Source organism: Pteropus alecto, unplaced genomic scaffold, assembly GCF_000325575.1.
Source record: "Pteropus alecto unplaced genomic scaffold, ASM32557v1 scaffold22, whole genome shotgun sequence".
Lineage (NCBI taxonomy): Eukaryota > Metazoa > Chordata > Mammalia > Chiroptera > Pteropodidae > Pteropus > Pteropus alecto.
Window position 1 is genome coordinate 10,906,793 of NW_006434839.1, and position 15,523 is coordinate 10,922,315.

The 15,523-nt window shown below is 41.5% G+C and overlaps 1 protein-coding gene and 1 pseudogene across 1 annotated transcript in view; both read right to left on the reverse strand.

Moving 5' to 3' along the window:
• SND1 (staphylococcal nuclease and tudor domain containing 1) overlaps positions 1–15,523 on the reverse strand; it is a 391,519-nt gene that overhangs the window by 313,361 nt on the left and 62,635 nt on the right. The window lies entirely within an intron of this gene.
• Positions 1,053–1,171, reverse strand: LOC112478707 (annotated as a pseudogene).

The following is a 15,523-nucleotide window of genomic DNA, read 5'->3' on the forward strand; positions in this document are numbered from 1 at the left end:
ATCGCAGCCTCCTGGGCAGATAAGTGTGCAATATTCCAAAATGGCCTCAAAGCCTTCTCAGTAACTGAATACGCACTATAAGACCAGACAGGATAGGAAGTCAGAGGCTCTGCTGGAGATTCCTTGGTCTAACAACCTCCCCTCAAACATTCAGACCCTTAAAAGGCTCAGGCCATCCAGGCCTATTATTGGTAAGTCAGCATTCTATCAGACTATACAAGGTTTCATGAGTTGGAAAGGTCATCACAGACTTAACTATGTCTATGATGGAGCCACTCAGTGAGCAAAAGAAGTTAAATCACTCTTAGGTAAATCTGTGGCAGCCCTTGGAAGGAGACCTGTATCAATCATAACCTCACAGACAGGCAAATACCTAACCCAAACTAACTACTTTATGCTTATGCTACGGTTTCTCCCTGCATCTTACGAGTCATTGACGGCCTGCTACAATAGGTGTACTACTCAGAAAAGATTCTGGTAACCAAGGCAGTAAAACTCTGAAAATAAGATATAGCAACATCCTTAAAGCTGCTACTAAGAAAAAAAAAAAAGCCAAATCTACAGGACACATTAAGTCCCTTGTGTCCATCTTTTTCCCAAACTTCCATAGTTGAATGAACTTATAATCAAGGATGAGTGTCTTTCTACTTATCAAGAATGTTTTAAAAATTAATAGTACTATTTTTATATAGTTTAAGGTTCTTAGAATCTTCCTATCCGTTTATGAATGTTACAGATGTTTAAAAAAGGAAATGCTACTCACGATTACACAATTTGCAAGATACAAATGAGACAATGCTTAGAGAAAAATTAGTTGCATGTATGGTCATCTTCAAATTTACTCCAAAAACAATCTAAGTGTTCAAGGGAGTTACAGATACATTTTTACAAACAGGAGTATTTCTTATCTCTCCAAACTCTCTCCTAAGCTATTTATTTTGCACTCTTTAAGAAATTACCTTTCTTTTCTTTTTTCTTTTTTTTAGGCGAGGCAACCCTTGTTTGCAAGGACCTTGTCAGCTAACGATCTATTTTTTTAAATTTATTTTTTACTCCTACAGCACCTGGTCTTCCTAGGTGGTCTCCCATCCAAGCACTAACCAGGCCCAACCCTGCTTAACTTCCGAGATCAGACGGGATTGGGCTTGTGCAGGATGGCATGGCCATAGACAACACCTTTCTGTCTACACCTACACTTTTGAATTTATAGGAAGGTGATCAAAATAAAGTCATCATCTGACAAAGAACTTTATCAAATACATTTTTTTCTAGAACACAAAGAAGGAAGAGAATATCACACAGGTGGTTTCTCTGAGAGAAAACATTAGACAACTAAAGGGAAATGAGCATATTATCATTTACATATTCACACTGAATGGTCTAGTTCAAAAAGTTTCTTGTGTACAATAGGTCAAGAGACATAGTAAAAAGTGCCCTATTAGGCAATAACTTTCACTTATTGTACATGCAGCAACTCTAACCTTGGCCATGTACGAATGTACAAGAATAAAAACTGACTTAATTAGCATTTCATTATAGAGTACACTGGTTTTTTAAAATATCATAACTTCAATACACAAAGGGAAGTAAATATAAGTAGATGATGTCTTTAAGGCCACCAAAAACAACAAAATGAATTAAAAGAACATGGAAGAAATATGAAAGAACAGGAGCCTACGTATATTTAGCACACCTTCAATATTTATTAATTATAAATATAGATCTTCTCTAAATCAGTGCTAATTGCAAAGGGAATATTCATGATCACTTTGCTAAATAAACAGATGTTTCACTGAACTTAAAACTAATCACCATCATGAAAGATATATCCTAATCTACTATCATTAAAAATCACCACACACAAACTTAATTTAAAAGGGGTTTTTATGGCAACTCTAAGTTCTTCATTAGAACCAGCATCATTACATATTTGAAAAATATTTGTATCTATGCAATTTGTATCTATGTGCCTGTTGATAAAAGACAGGTGCAAAGCCTGGAAAATGAAATAGGACCTCAATACAAGTGAGAAGTCTACCACTAAAACCACCATAAAACTATTCAAAATTACAATATGCTCCGGCTGTGAAATAATCCAATAATAACATGCATACATGGTTTAAATCAAAAACACCCCCTTTAAAAAAAAAAAGTCAGTACTACTTTCTTCCAAGGGTCAGAAGCCAGAAATCATGAAGAAACACGGTGAACATTTGACGCTCCCTGTCAACATTAGAACCTTCAGATTTAACTCAAAACATTCTCTCTAAAATACAAATCAAGTGCTTTTTACACAAAACAGCCTTCAGAAGGGACAGGTTAAAAAGATGACAGTGAGGACAGAGGAGACAAGAGAAGGAAAGAGAGGGTGCTGACCTTTAAATGTAGAGCCACCGAAAGGCCGGGGGCTCTTTTGCTAGAAAGTAAAAACATTACCTTCCTTCCTGGCATCAGAGTAGTGACAGAAAATGCTTGCTGACATTCAGCAAATCGACAAGGGCTGCCTGAGGAGTGGCCTTCACAAAATGTCTAGGTAAAAAGCAAAGCTTCAAGGGAAAACACCTTGCCAACTAAGGCCCTTGCTCACTGCAAAGGCACCTCTTCAAACTGAAACCATACAGCTAACAAGCAACATCTTGCAGGTTCAAGGGGCTTCTGACCAACTTGCTTCAGCTCCATCCCTAGTATCACGCTCTCCCAATCTTTCAGATCTTTCTTCCTCCTTTATCTTTTCCCCAAGAGGAAAGTTAAATGGTTGTATGAATATGAGGCTGGCTCCTGCAATACTGGATTTGACTGAAGGTTTAAATGGGAAAAAAAAAAAAGACAAATTCCTGAAGTAAGAATAAAATTGGGGGCGGGGGCGAGTGGCGGCACGTGGCTATAACATGTTTTTCCTCCACAACCCTGTCCAGTGATAGTGTCTGGGTTTCTGCCTCATGAGAGGTACAAGCAGGAAGACCTCCAGAATCCAAGAGGTAAAGAACAAGTAAAACACGATTTCTCTCTGCTTTGAATCCCCACAGCACTGGGTTATATCCCTCCAGGTAAGTAGCATATGTTGCTTTGTTTAATATGTGCTTGAGTTATTCCCACTAACAGACTGAATTTCTGACAGTCGGGGTTTCATCTTCCATACCTGTGAAGCACTCCTCATCCTTAGCACAATATAACATTCAAAGGACTAAGTTAACTACCTGAAGAAATACACTACTAAGAAATGACTAGACACTCAAAACATTTCTATGACCCACGTTTTGTGGAGTACTTTCATACAAGAAAAAATACACACCCTACCGACCCTGATACCTTCTGCTCTTTTAGAATGACAGACAGGATTTAACATGAACTTCTTACTAGAGGCTAAAAAAATGCAGGAAAAACAAAGATGAGCATGGTTCAGTAGACCTGAAATGAGAACTCCCCTAAGTCCTTCCAGAGAAGTTTCTTGCCTCTTCAGGTTATAAAAATGCTGAGTTACTACCCCTAATGACCCTCAGGGAGTGACAGTTCCAGAAGCTCAAAGCTGCTGAAAATGACACTAATTCTACCCTTTGATGACACTGCAATGGAGAATGGAAAATACCCTTTAATTTGATGCAATTTAAACATCAGCCAAAGACACATCTTGGTAGAACATATTGTCCTCTGGTCTCATTGGTTCCTCCCTGGAACAGTCCAGCTTTGATGCCCACTTTCACACACTAACCCTGACATTACAACATCCTTCTTCAAAGACTACCAACTCCCAGCCACCAGCCAGCTGCCCATCAAGTAGATCTCTTTACCAAAGATTAGAATACCTTTCTGAAGTCCTTGCAGGACTTATCCTCTGGCTAAAGAAAAGCTAGGTGGTAGATCTTACTGTTCAGATTATCAGAAAGGCAACCTGGGAACTTGTCCAACCTCATAGGTGTAACAGTCAAGTTGAGAACAAGATAGTGGAGCCCAGCAATTTCAGGGTATTAGATTTAACAATAAGGAATCTCATACCTGACTCTAGGGAAACACTGTAGGGATTAATTATAAAACTATTAAAGAGAGCCGAGTTCCCCCAAAAGAAGGCTAAATAAGCACAGTGTCATCATTTATTGGAAGCAAAATTCAAAAGCAGAGGAATCTGTGTTTCACTCTAACAAGAGGGCCTTTAAAAGTCACCTGCAGAAGAGAAAAGATAAGGTCTCTCTCTCAAGGGCCACAGAAAAAGTGAGGAAGAGGGAGTAAGGGCTGGCCAGAAGCACACCACCAAGCAATGCCTGAACACAGTGCTTTGCAAACCTGTTTGAGAATCAGAATCGCCCGTGGTACAACACTGCCTGAGCCTCACTCTCAGACAGTTGGATTAATTGCTCTGGTTGAGGCCTGGACATCGGCATTATTTTGTTTTGTTTTTTTCTAAGCTCCGCAGGTAATTTTAAGGTAATGTTCTAATAATAAACAATGTTAAAAACAAAGAACAAGCAAACAAAAAACAGGTAAAGAAGGAAAAGAAAAGGCATTTCAAGGAGCCGTCTTGTAAAAGAGGAATCCTAAAAAAATAAAGTCACATTCAATACTTAAGAGTCATTTTAATTTTTATTTCTTGAAAAAGTTAATTATATATAGACAAGACAAATCTGGGATGAAACACCCACCTAAGTATCTGCATTCCTAAGAGAAAATGAAATCTGCAGTCAAGTTTCATAAGTCAGGACACATTATGGCTTTTAAGGCGACTTCTGGCCCAAACCATAAGACAGAAAAGAAAACTCACACACTATTACTGTTAATGACTCTCATATCAGTTCTAACGTGGGGGAAAGTGGGGTGTTCACACACTACCAAGCAATTTTCTAACACCAGCTGGGTGTCCAACAATTTAAGTCAATTCTGATACTATCTATCTAGAGATGGCATCAGATCCCATAGCTCTTCCAAGAATGACCCACTCCACTTCAGACACCAATCTAAAGTCCAAGTTGTCACCTGTGCTTCTGAACATATGGTTAAAGATCGGAAGTTCCAAGAATCTCCTCCTTGGGTTCAATTAATCTGCTAGAGCAGCTAGCAAAATTGTGAGAAACATTTTACCAGCTAGATTACCTACCGGTTGATTGTAAAAGGATATAACTCAGAACAGCCAGATGGAAGAGATGCATGAGGCAAGGTATGGAGAAAGGGCGTGGAGCTTCCATTCTCCAAGTGTGCCATTCTCCACCAATCTCTACCTATCACCAACCCGGAAGCTCTCTGAATCCAGTCCTTTGGGGTTCTTACACAGCTTCATTACATAGGCCTGACTGAAACACTGGCCACTGGTGATTGGTTCCACCTCCAGTCCTTCTCTCCTCTTCTGGGACTAAGGGACTAAAAATTCCAAACCTCAAATCACACCCTTGGTGCTTTCTAAAAGTCACTTCATTAACATAATAAAAGACACCTTTATCCTCTCATCAAGTAGGAAATTCCACAGGTTTAGGAGCTCTGTGCCAGAAACAGGGATAAAGACCAAATATATATTTCTTACTATAAACCACAACATCACAAGTATGATGATTTTCTCTCCCTATCTCCAGAGAGGACAGAATATATAATAATGCCTTATAAGGGAAGAGTGCTCCAGAGGAGAAATATTTAAACTCTCCATTTAAGAGACGCATGGCAATGACATGTTTATTAAGAAATAACTGAAAATTCCCCAAAGTGTAAAAGAATTTGATAACTTCAAACAATTCTTAAGGCAAACTTAGCAAGATTTACATCTATGAAATTTTATTTGGGTTAGAGGCCATCACTTAGTCACGAGGCTCTACCCAGAATCGAATGCACCAGGTTTCCACTTCTATCGCAGCCACCCAAGACACACAAAACAGTGGTTCTCAACCCTATCTGTCCATCAGAAGCATCTGAGGAGCTTTAAGGGAAAGGAAGAAAAAAAAGGAAAGCTATCTGAGATCTACACTTATAAATTCTGATTCAGTAGACCAGGGGCACATATGATTTTTAAGCAATCCCTAGGTGATTCTGATGTGCAGCCAAGGGTTGAGAACTTCTGCATTAAAAGCATCCTCACTTAACATTTTCACTCTGCATTGCTCTGCTGATTGAGCCATGTTGCTACAGAGTCAGACCCGAAGCAAGCAATAATCGGTTCTGTTTCGTGACACACAGATGAGTTACTGTGACTCTTTAGGGCTGTAATTTAGTGGAGTTGAGACACTGATGAGTTCATGGCTTTGTTTCTCATTAATCTTTTATCGTGTTCCAAGTTGTGTGTGCTTTTCATTCCATGATTCCAAATCAACACATAAAAAAAATGTTTAAAAATATCCAAGCTACTGTCTTTTTTGGTTAGCCTTTTGCATTCAAAGATGCTTGATGAATAAAAGATCACACACACACACACACACACACACACACACACACACGCCTGTGTCCATTACAAATAAACTCCTTGGAGCAGGAGAGATATAGAAATCTGTTTTACCTTGAACCTTAAAAACATCTGAAATCTGTGTTTTGCCCACAACAATGAGAATTTAATTATGGAAAGAGGCTGAGCATAGGCTCACCAAGGAGGGATCTGCCAGGATGATGTGTAAGTGGCGTTATGCTGGCAAAAAAGAAGTGGCCAGGGGCACGCACGTTGTGCGAAGCCTATCTCCCCACTCGGAGGCTCCCTTCTGACCAGTCTTTTACCACCATGGTTTTAGGACTTGGACCCCAAGACCTGCTATCTACTTTCAGAGCAACATCTCAGCACCATCCTCATCAGCAATTGCCTAATTACCCAGAAAAGTGCTGAATGATTTCTGGAGCACCCTGGCCAGGAAATTAACCATGGCTGAAACTTTCAGGTCTAGGCCCAAAAAGGCTCCCATAGCAAGAAGTCAAGTCCAGTTTGTCATGTGGCATTTTCACTTCTATATCTCTTCCATGACTGTCCCTGGAACATGCCTCAGAGACAGGACGCTGAGTCGTATCCACTGATCTGCTCTGTACCCTAAAATGAGTTACACTGTCCCTTGGTTAGGGAATGTTGGGTGGATTTATTACCACCCACCCAGGGGAGGGGCAGCTCATGGCTTCATTAAAGCGGGGAAATGCGAAAGCAGTCCCTTGAGGGTGCAAGCCACAGGAGGGCAGATTATCACTGAAGAAATCATGGATGGGTCTAGGCCTCAGCACCCAGCACTAGGGAGAAGCAAGTTATTAAAAGACGATAAAATAAATAAATTGGCCTTCAGGGTTCAGATAAATATTTCGCTAATCAGTTAAAGGACAGTAAAAGGAATATAGAAAGAGTATCTACCATTTAATGGGATTTAGATAAAACAGTACACTTTCCAAAAGTTACTCAAGTGTGGCAAGGAGTCTATGAGCGAAAATTACTTTTTCAAATGACCAATATACTAATCTCTTCTTCAGAACCACAGGGAAGGACCCGTACAAACAATACAGCATCACAGAATGATCACCAGCCCTGAACCCTTACTGAAATTTCAGACACATTTCAGCACAAACCCTCAGCTCTGTTTCATCAGCATCAAACCAGAGGGAGCCAATGCCACTCCAAGCTACACACCTGTGCGCAAATTAAAATATCTCCACTCACACTTCCTGAGCAGACGCAACTAATCCTGGAAGTGTCCTTCCAAAGCCCTTGGCTGGCTCTCACAGCTAGTTCTCCAGAGCCAGACAGAGGGGGACAGGAGGAAGTTTACTACGTGGAGGCAGGAAGGTGGGGAAAAAAGAGCGAAGACAGCCCTGAGAGCCATACAGGGTACTTCCTGCAGACAGTCGAAGACTGGTGACTCTAATCCCTCCATTCTCCCCTGGTTTCCTGGGTTCCCTGGACCACATTTATCTGAAGAGATGACCCTCTCTGAAGGATGGAGAGATAAAAAAAAAAAAAAAAATAGGTGCAACTTTCATTTGGGGCCCTCTCACCTCTGGCTGATATGAGTTCTCCCAGATAAGCACTGATCTTTAAAGAAATGGCTTTTGTTGGGGCCAGAGCTAAGCTGCCAGTGTCTGAGAGAATGCCCCAGGACTAAGCAATGCGCCAGTCCTGAGGAAAAGGGGCAGGAAGGGGGTGGAGGAGGATAAGACTGTCAAACCAGTAAGCATTGACCCTTGGAGAAAATAGGCACGAAAAATGCGAAATCATGCATATGATTTCTGAGGATCTGAGAGTGTCTTCTAATTATGCCATACAGATGTTAACCAAAAAACAGTTGCAGTAACTTCTGAGTTGGTATATAATAATATGCTCTATGCTCCCAAGGCAACAAACCAGAGTTTTAGTCTTAAATAATGCAACAGTTCAACTGCTGAGTGACATGGAACACAGTTAACAGCATGTGTGTCCGCATTTGTCAATGGCTGCCTTTTTGCTCGAATATGTATTTGAGATGCTAACTGTAGGTTATAGAGCCCTCAACGATTTCAGTCTTAACTCCCTGTAAATACCACATCACTTCTTGAGATTGAGCAAGACTATGTTGCCAGTGTGCAGGTATCACACACACAGGCAGATAGCTCTGGAGAACCCACGCTGGTCTCATATCCCGCCAATCTTGAACTGGCAGCCTCCGCCTCAAGACGGCGGGCGGGGGGGGAAGGGGGGCATGGGGCGTGGTAGATTCCTTTAAATTAGCAACAGTGATTTTAATACCCACTGGTCATCAATGCTGTTGTATTTTAACGAAATATAGCTGCTGTATATACATTTACTTGGGGGCAATTTCTTTTATCATAATATGGGAGGATTTTATTGTGCAAATACTCACAAGTACTTGGCACGGTGGAAGTCCCTGACAGCAGCATATGGGACAGAACAAATAAATGCTGCAGGCTGCACTCACAAAACTGCCACAGGAGCCTTCGTGTTCCCATTAAAGTGTCTCACCATGTCCCAGCCAGGGCAACAGAAAAGAGCAGTGGTCCCTGGGAGGAAGATGATTTACCATCTACCCTACCTTTATTTCAGAAGCAGCAGGCTCAGCTGTTGGGAGGAGGGAGCCAAACTGACAAGGAAATACAAAGGGCCTGGGTCACAGCCTATTTCTAAATAACACAAGTAGATAAGGAATTAGGTGATTAAAGAGTGTACTGCCAGTGGGGCTAAATATCAGCCCCTTCGGGAACATCTGTCTGGGCTAGATTTCTTACAGTGTGCTCCACACGACTCGCCCAAGAGCATCTCAGATCTGAACAGATCTTTACATACTTTCTACTTCAAGGCAAATCTTCTTGTCTGAAAATGAAGGTATAACTATTATAAAAACTGGAAATAATTTTTATATACAAAATTTGTGGAAACTTTTAAAATAAGTTATTGTACCTCCACATTCTTAATAACTGCAGAGCAGTTAAAAATCATGTCTTAGAAAATTATTTCAAGGCCAAGGGGAATGCTCAGTTACAAAACCCAGAGACAAGTAGGTAAAGGCCATGGGATAGTAACGGTGCTGACGTTGCCTCTGGAGAATGAGATTTAAGTAATTTCTAGTCTTTAATTTTCCAAAATGTATAAAATAAATGTTTCATTTATAATAAGGGAAAAAAACGTCTAGGGTAGAGAATGGATGTAAAGATGAAATCAGAACCTAAGCCATCTATCTAATGGGGTTAATGTATGAAAATAATGAATGAAAACTAAAGTGATAATGAAGTACCTTAAAGCAGATGCTCACAGGGCTTGGAAACCTGTAAAAAAAGTGACTAGTATTGAGGCTCTTTATTAAAAAAGGGAGAATACTGTACACCTGAAACTAATAATATGGTATACCAACTATACTTAAAAAATTTTAAAAGAAGTGGGGTGGAGAATACTATATCTTAATAAGGTTGCCCTGATTGTTCTAAACAGTGAGATCACTGCCAGGAAAATTTATACAGGAGACAAGACTGTTAAGGAGATACGGTTCACCCACTTTTCTGATGTTAAACAACCATTAGAAATATAAATTAAAATACCTCTTGATAGAAATTATGGTGCCTCCAAAATGGTCACAAGAAATATTTTAATTTGTAAAAGTACATTGAAATAAGAAAGCTGTGTTATAACAAAGATAGCCAGCTGCACTTTCTGGTAGATGGCAGAAATTCTGAAAATCAGGGGCCTGGGGAAGTTCCCACAACCATGTGTAAGGGAGAGGGTCACAAACCTGCCCAGCTAACGTGAAAGTCCACGTGGTGCATTTGGACACAAATAAAATAGATCTCAATTGCAATCCTGGTTCCTCCACTTAGAGAAGGAGCCTTGAGCAAGTTATTGAGTCTCCCAAACCTCTGTTTCCTCCAGCGAGGCGGGGGGTGGATGGAGAGAGCACATGCCCAGCACCTCACACTCTGCCTGGGCCACTTCAGCCTCCCCTCACTATCCATCAACCTCCTTTACTCTGACTGTAAATAATACACCAACTTCGTCTGCGAGAAAGAGAACACCTTGCCCTTCAGAATATTCTGGTCTGTTTGACAATTGGACTTTGCCTCAAAAATTAATAAACCCACAAACTCACTTTTAAATCACATCTTTGTGAGTATATTTGCATAAATCAGTTAACTAGTCTAACAGACAGCATTTCTCAGCCTGTAAAGCTCAGAGCCGAGCCCTAAAAAGATGACCTTCTCTAAGGCCTTAAAAAAACAAACAAGTTTTCCTCAGCATCAGTCTTAATACAGAATCGTCACCCAACACTAAACCTACACAATGTACCTGTGTGCGCCTGTCACGATTCAGAAGTCACTCTAGGATATTGCTGTGCTGTATCCTGAGCCCTGGCTCCTGGCTCCCCACTGTGTACACAAAGCTTCAGTATTTTTTCCCAACCATTCAAGAGCTGCTTACATATGCCAAAGGCAAGTGCATTCTTTATCCTACACCCTCTTCTACACCATACCAAGTTCAGTTAATATAATGGTACTTGAGGTGTGAACCGAGATCTAACAAAGCACCACTTCATAATCCTTTTCACTTTATATCATGAAGTAAAATTCACCCTGAAAACATTAACAGGCCCCACCTAAACTAAACAGTGGCTCAAACAGTATGTTATAAACCCCAAGAAGCTCCACCGTTCCCCTAGAGAACCCTATTCTCTGAAGCACATAAATTTCTTCAGGCAGAATTCTCATATCTCCTTTCACTGGAAGCCTCAGGAGATATTCTAAGCTAAAAAGGGATATGTCTGGTTAGCAGTTGGTTCTGAGACCTGGGGGGCAGAAAAAGCTTATACAGAAAACAGCAAAAGATATTACTGTGTCTAAGTCTGGCTCAAGAAAGAAAAATGGTATCGTCAAAGACAAAAGTCCTGGACAGACAGCCTTAGTAAAGGCCCACTTTCCACTGCTAGAAGCAACAATCTAGAACAGTAGTTCTCAAGCTGCAGTGCAAAAGAAGCACCTTATAGTTGTGAAAAATGAACATTCCAGGCTCCAACCACAGAGACTCTATTATAAGTAACTTTTAAACTGCACCGTAACAACAACAACAAAAAACTGACCTAGCCTCTTCTCTATGGGAAAGCTCTCACCTCGTTTTCACTGTGACAGCCAACATTTGAGCTCGGGCTTAGAGGGGGCGGGGGGGTGGAAGGGAACCCATGAAGACAAGGGCAGTGGCAGACCCCTATATGCATTGCCAAGTCCGCTGTTCAATCAAAAGATATGGCATTGACAGAGATCCACTTAATCTTTGACCTCGGAGCTGTCCTGAGCAAATCAGAAGGCCAGAGCTCATCTGTAGCAAATGAGGAGCAATAATGTTGGCAGTCATATTTGCAATGAACCTAATAGTTAACAGTCAAATGATCTGTCCTTGTAGAACTTCCATCAGGGAATACCATAGAACTATACACATGAACATCATTTTCCTAGCAGGGAAGGGGACAGAATTAGAAAGGAGATGTACCAAGGTCCAATAGCAGCCAGAAATAGCAATGAGTCCCTACTGCCCAGCTTCCAAACTCCAAGTCACTTCAGTGTCACCACAATACTATAACATATACAAACATGAGAATGAGAGAGTCAAAAACTGCTTCCTCAGATTTTATGTCCCCATGTCTCCCGCTGCATTAAGCTCAGGTACCTCTACCACCACGAAGGGTTGCACATCCCTGAATTGGCCATGGCAGAAGGTTACAACTGAGGAGAAAAGACAACTGGGGTCAATGTGGGCTTAAATTAAGGTAAAGGGAGAAAAAGGAAAATACATCTATCTTCTTAGTTGTTTGCTAGCTTCCTCATCCTGACCACCGCCAAAGATGGTAATACTGAGGGCCACGCTAGGGAGAGGGAAGAGAGAGGGGAAGGTGTAAAGATGGCAAAGAAAGAGTGAACAAGAAAGAAACTGGGAAAATCATCTTGAAGCTGCAATTGTTTGAGGCCTGCTTTCTCCGACAGGCACCACGGGAGTGAACCTTACAGTCTCTAAAGAACTGGAGTTTTGAAAGCTATCACTAATTACAAACACCACGGCTGAAACCTGACCAATTAGGATATCAATTTATGTAAATTCTGGGAGTAGAAGGATATTGACCTGTATTAAATTGTGCCAATGTAGTTTTCTAGAAAATAAAATTGCAGATAATAAGCAGCTTAAACGTGGATATCCAAGAAAACCAGAGAGATCAATTTGACTGCAGTCCACGTTTTAAGTGGTGAATTCAGGTGAAAGATGCCACTCTTTCTGGCTGAATCCAAAGCAAGGCAGCTAAAGGGCAACAGCGAACTTCAACAACATTAAATATTCATTTGCAGAATCATGTAGCATCCAAAACATAGCACAGAGAGAAGAGAAACACTCAAGACCAAGGGGATACGGGGGACAGCCACAAGCTCCTTTACAAGGTCTACAGTAAAAAGTAACAGAATGACCAAACTGCATGGGCCAGGACCGACCTTATCATTTAAGACAAAATTTACAAACTCCCTCCCTGTACCTCAGGAGGGAGGACAGTAGTAAGGAGAAACGGGAGGAACCACGGTGAAAATTGGGGAGGTAACTAAAAGAAATCCAAATGAAAACTAAAGTAACAGGAGGGGAAATCCATACTCTAACCACTGAGATACTTCCAGAAATATTTCCCAGTCAAAACACAAATGTAAATAAAAGAACAGGTACCAGCTTACATTAAAACTTCTAAGAACCCTAAGGTGGGGAAGATAATGCGCTTGGGGGAAAAGGAGCAGACTCAGGCCACAAGTGTCCAAAGCCACCAGCTCTGGGGTGGGCACAGGAGCACGGAGAGAGCATGTTCCCACTTGAGCACATTCAATTATATTCCTAGACAGACAGCCAAGAAAGAGATATTCAACACTATCAGCTTCTGCCCTTGGAATTCATTTCTTGTTGGGTGATGAGGGTGAGAGATGAAAGGCTGTAGGATTTTATTACACTGAATTTTCAGTTTGTCAGGTTCCATCAACTATCTCAGGTATCCTGGGACTAATCTGTATCTTTTAGGATGGAGACATCTCTCTCTAACAGAGCTCCAATGACTATTCTCTACCCGCTATATTTTATGGATATCTAATAATACCAATGGGCCCAAATGCTGTTATAAACTGAAGCAGCTTAATGGCTTCTCAGCTGAGGAGCACAGATTTCCCTGAACTCTGGTATTACTGAATGCAAGCACCTCCAGAATAACTGTAACTTGGTATGCAAGCAGGAGTGTCTCAACTGAAAGAGCCATTCACTCCTCCGAGAGGAGAGGACTGGGAGGGGGTGAGGGAAGGAGGGGTGAGGGAAGGAGGAGTGAAGCCAAAACGCTTTAAGAGCGAGGAGGCGGGCACCACAGAGCAATCTGCGAAGACGAGACAACCTGGTTCAAATGGCAGGGTGTCTGGAACCCTAGATGTTTTCCTGAGGAAAATGCTGAGCTGTTCATTTGATACTGAAAGGAATAGCAAAGGGCTGGGACAACTTTTATCCCCTTTATAAGAAATAAATAAAGTAAGCTGCTCTGAGTGATGTAAAGTCTCCCTCCTCTTAAAGTACAAACTGGCCTAATGATCCTGGCTGTCCCAATGGCCAAAACCAACAAATGGAGCTGTCTGCCAATTCTCCCATGCAGAACGCAGTGCACTCAGTCACAGCAGCTGCACTAAGAGGTACAGAGGAAAGAGATCTAGTAAGAATAGGGTGAACAGTACAACCAGCACCCCCACCCACAGGGACCAGCCTAGAGCCAGGGACCGAGGGAGCAGCAGGCTGGAAAGGGCGCCCTGGGCGGCGCACGCACAGCCCCTCCGCAGACATCCACCTACAGCTTCTGCACGGCAGTGTTTCTAAAACAAGCCCCTCCAGCTGGATAAGCAGATGCTAAAGGCAGCTCCATATGAATAAGAATGTGGCTTTCTCCTCATTCCAGACCACCTTACAAAAGATAGCAAGCAGCACATAAAAAAAAGTCAAACCTTCCTCCCAGCCTCCCCACTAATGAGGACACTGTCCTAGGAATGGCAGAGTGAAAGACCCAGAAAGTCAAGTGTCAGCGTATTCTTCCCATCCCCCACCCCAAATGATAAACAATGAGCAAAAACCACCAATGAGAATGGAATAAGACATTATACAATGAACATGTGAGTATCAACCATGTACTGGGAGTGAGCTAGCAATAGATTTGAAGAAATGAGAAATCTACTTGACCCAGAAAATCAAACTGGAGTGGGGGTAGGAGAGGTTAAAGGAGAAGCTAGAAACTACAGGCATCTATTACGTGGGTTATCCATAATCAACAGGACAGCAGAAGCAACCAAATTCTGGGGACCAATGACTGAAAACAAAGATGCAGATGTTCTCATAAAGGAGATAGTTCTGCTTAGCTTCACGAAGGGCCTGATACAGTAGGACAAGGATGAAGGCGGCTACATCAACTGATTTCTAGCACAAAAACGAAAAAGTAAGGAACACAAAGTCCCCAGGACATCTTAACAGCTAAACCGAACAGAGATGGCTGCCAACACAACCCTAAACCAGGCAAAGGCATTTGCAGCCAAAGACAGACTGATAGAACACTAGATGGTGAGATTAAGGCCTAGGAAATGTGAACAGCCCATAAACTTGCTGTAGATTTTCAAAAGAGGGCTGAAATGAAGAGTGACATCAAAAATATGCCTAAGCAATAGGCCTGTCATTTGCTAGAAATAAAGCAAGCATCTGTGTCCTTCAGCTTCCCTTCTATCTTCGTTCTGAAAAGCCTTTTCCAAAACGATGACATGAACTGATGCTGCTTTGTCCATAATCTATCATCCGGTCTAAGGTCCACGTTGTGAGCACAATACACACTTGTCAAAATTAGAGATTCAGTCTCTAAAATTATAAACACCTTACTAATAAAAATAATTTCTCAGATTTGCAGCACTATAATACATGAGGAACTTAAATGTTTGGGTTCTGAACTGAAAAAAATTTTCCCAGTATAAAGCTAATTAGCCCGTCAAGAAATGAAACGTATAGCCCTGGCCTACACAAGTGCAAGGCACTGGATGGCTGCTCTAAACTTGCCTTGAATATAAATGTTATGCAAAAAAA